A 4,524-nucleotide genomic window follows, 5' to 3' on the forward strand; every position below is an offset into this window, starting at 1 on the left:
TCCACATGTAAAGGACATGTCATTCTTGTCCTATTGTCTACTTGTGAGGACAACTCATTTTTTGTCACTAATACATTTAGTACCAAATTGCAACGGTAGTGCCATTGCAATTTTTCTGTCACAACCTTGTCGCCGTCGCAATTGCGACAGTCTACCATCTCAATTGTGACAGCGACAAAGTTGTGACAAAAAAACTGCAACGACACTGCCGTTGCAATTTGGTACCAAATGTATTAGTGTGTATTTCCTTTAATAAGGAAAATAGATATTCCTCCTTAAGAAGATATTGACACTTTGCATACACTTATTATGAATGGTGGCATTCATAGAAATGGGAGTTACACATGCAAAGATATGAAACTCCTTTCTCATCTCTTTAAAAGAGATACTTCTCTCTCTCATTTTCATCTAGTCTCCATTATTCACATCAAGTTTTTGATGCTATTCTAAATGAGCTATTTTGCTTCATTTCCTCTCTCTCTCTCTCTCTCTCTCTCTCTCTCTCTCTCTCTCTCTCTCTCATTCTTAGGCTTTTGCCTCATTCATAATACTCACAATAGGTTTTCTTTGCTTTCCCATTATCAAATCCTTGTCTCTTGTGTTGCTTCCTCTTTGGTATTGCTCCATTGATCTTGTATCATTTGTATGGTAAAACTCTTCTTGCTCTCTTGGATTAAATCTATTATTTCATGCTATTTCATTTTATTATATTTTATCATTTCAATCACTTTTTCTTACAGTTTAAAGATGTGGTGCATAGAGGACTTGAGACTTTTTGTATCAATAGTAGACCTCATCCTAGCCTTGATTTGGGGATTTAGGTGGAAATAGTTAGGTTGGGGAGGATAACCTAGACACTGATAGGTTGGGTAGGGAAAAGAATCTTATGTAAATTGAATAGTTCTACAATGAAAGCCTAGTGGAGGATGTTACAAGGTTTACCTTTTTTTCATCTTTTGCCTAACCTTGAGGAAATTGTCTTTGATGGAGTTAAGTATGAGGTAGGAAAACAAGATGAGACCATGATTTTGAAAATGGTGTAATATGGGGGAGATTATAGTAGTATAAAATTTGGAACATGCCCTTTAAGGTGAGATAGTGGATGACAACATATCATACCTCTTTCTAGAGATTTGACAAAACCACCACACTTGCAAGTCAAACTTTCTCCTGGGTGGAGTAACTAGTTGAGGCTGGGTTTGACAAAAGCATGGGTTTTTTTATGCCATTTTTGGCCATCTAAGGAGAAACCACCAAATTTAGTGATGAATTCCTCATTGATCTCAAAAGGCATCTCATTGACAATCACTCACCTATTGTTCCAAGTATTAACAAACTACATAGAGACAAACTCAATGCATTTCATAAACAACACCAAATCACTCTCCTTGAGATAAGTCCTGGAAGGTCCTCGTTATATTTATCAATGGATCTTGGCTTAATGTGAATAAGGTAGCCACCCATTTCTATGATCTTCCTGAAATCCATAATGAAAGCCTTAGATATATCCGACACTACCCCAGCTAACTTGAAATGTAGACTAAGAAAACTAGTAAGCCTAGCACTCAAAAACTTGAAGATGAATCAATTGAAACAATAAATACCCAAAAAAAAATGCTTCAAGTAATAAATACCTACTATAGGCACACTACACCATAAATAATAATGACCCTTCATAATTTGTTTACATTTCCAACCACAACTTCTTTCATTGTCAGTATGAGTACCCTCATTAAATACATCATCAATCCTTTTAATCTTGACAAAATCACAATAAATCTTGCAAAATTTGGCATTCCAAATTAGACAAAAATATCTCCCAAATTGAACACCACTTAGAGAATATATCAAAATAGTCACATGATAAATTATATTAAAACCACCTTTTGGTAATACACTCAAAATAATGATTACCAAACAAGTCAATTTTCTCAAAATAGTATTCAACTCCATAAAATTATTTAATATCTTTTGTAGTTAAAGCCTAGATATGAGTTTGTAGCCCATTAAAGCTCTCTCAGCTATACATGTCATCCATTGTGTTCCCAATCAAAGCTAGTGCATTTGCAATGTCATTCCCTTCATGGTATATGTGTTGAATAGAAACTTCCTAAAGTATCAAGGTGAGGGTATGGGAATCGTTAATTACTTGGGAAATATTGTAGTTTACTTTACTTTTCCCTTTAATTTCTGTGATAATAAGCTTCCAATCTCCCTCCAGCACCTAGTTTTGAATACCAATTAAACTATCATGCTTAACCCACTAGAATAGACCCTTAGCTTCAAGAAATTTGCTACTATTCTCACTGCAGCTACCAACACATGCCATCACAAGATTACCGTGGTCATTCCTAATAATTTCAACCACAACCATGAATCCTTCCTTTACAAACCCATCAAAGTTAAGTTTGAACAAGGGAGAGGGGGGTGGTTTCCATCTCACTTGTTGTCTGGGAAAAAGTTTATAAATTTCAAAATTGGATATCAAATAAATTATTCCCCAATTATCTGCAATAATATGGTCATGTAGTTCTAGGGAATGGGTGGGGCTTCTACCTCCAGTGGAAGATGCATTCATGTAGTAGGTTAATAATCATTTAGACGGTGACTAAGAGATAGAGACACTCTCCCTAAAAATGCGATTATTCCTCTCCTTCCATATATTCTAGCATACATACAAGGGAAGAGCCTTCCATAACATTCTAATGAGGGGGTGGACGTCAGGAGGCTCCCAACCTAGAATAAACTACTAAAGGTCGCCATTGAAAACCCATTGGATTCTAAATCTATGCGTAGATCACAACCATACTTCCTTGGCATAGGTGCAATAGATCAAGAGATAGGTGATGGTCTTCTCCTCTTTATGACATAATGGACACCTACTAACAAATTTAAACCCTCTTCCTTAAGGTTTTTTATTATAAGTATACTTCCATGAAAAGAAACTCGCTAGAAAAAGTTCACCTTTGGAATTACTAGATGATTCCAAATGTAATACCAGTCACTACACTCCTCATGAATAATAATGATATTATAAGAAGATTTAACATTGAACTCCTCCAAGGCATTAGAATTCTACACAACCACATCTTCATAAGGGAAGGCCAAAACTCTAGATTTTTCTATTATCTTTAGAAGATCGTGGGATAAAATATGTTGCAAGAACAAATGATCAAGATTTATCCACTTCCCATTATTATCAATATAATTACTTGACCATAATCCAAGCTAGTCTACATAGGCATTCCTCAGAAAATTAAATTGCAACCAGCCAAGAACACACCCAATCCAATTATCCTCCCAAAATATAATCTTATTGCCATCCCCAATCACCCATTCGATACCCTTCTTCAAGAGTTTTTGACTATGAACTAAATTAGTCCAAATTATTAAGGCCAATGGGATTTCAACATTACCAAGATTCTACTAAAATACATGTCCCCCCAAATATTTGGCTTTTATAATTTTGTACCATCCAACCTCATCCCTAATTAATGTCTAACATATTTTTCCCATTAATGTCCTATGAAGGTTAGATGTTCTCCTGAATTTTAGACCCCTAGGGTATGATTTAGGTTTGCCAACATTTTCCCAAGCCACAAGACTCATTGTAGAATTCTCCTCAGTTTTGAACCACAAAAAGTTGTGGTAGATTTTCTCAATAGGGTCCCTAACTTTTCCTGATATTATACATAGAGATAAGAAATAACTAGAATGCCTTGTAAGGATTCTGCAAGGAGTTTCAACTTACTAGCACTACTTAGAACTTTCCCCTTCCAACTAGCTAGCTTCCATTACATACATTCCATAATTGAGCTCCAAAAACTTATATTGATCAATTTCATGGCAAGGGGTAATCCCATGTAACTGTCTAGGAGGTTAAAATGTTGACACTATAATTACCTTGTGAACCTATCTTGGAGGCATTTGTCAATATTGAGAAAACAACTTTTATCTTTCTCTTATGATAGTTTATATATGTTAACCTAAAACTTCAACATGTAGTTATCCAAGAGTTTCTTCCAACATCTAGATTCTCCTATAGAAGCGATCTCAAAGAGGAAGGTGTCATCCACAAATTGTTGGAGTACCTCTAGGGGAAGAGTGGTGGTCATTTTGATACCTCAAATTTGATTATGTTCTATAATGGCCAAAAAGTTTCTTCTACTCACCTTTACCATAATGATGAACACATAGGGGGAGAGGGGATCCCCTCATTTGAATCCCTTAGTAGACTTAAATAAATTCCATGTGGTTCCATTAAAGAGAACAATGAATTGAATAGAATTGACAACCTCCTTAATTATTAAAATAACTCTCTCCATAAAATCCAACATAGCGAAGATATCAAAATGGAAATCATGTCTAACTTTGTCACAGGCTTGGCATATGTAAAGTTTTATAGACATACATGGATTCTTTCTCTCCTCCGTTAAATGTATAACTTCATGGGATGTGATAACAAAATCCATTATTTTTCGGCCGAGGACAAAGCCATTATGAGATGAGCCAATAAAAATATCT

This window comes from Cupressus sempervirens, chromosome 4, assembly GCF_028749045.1.
Source record: "Cupressus sempervirens isolate cs-2001-9-10 chromosome 4, ASM2874904v1, whole genome shotgun sequence".
Taxonomy (NCBI): Eukaryota; Viridiplantae; Streptophyta; class Pinopsida; order Cupressales; family Cupressaceae; genus Cupressus; species Cupressus sempervirens.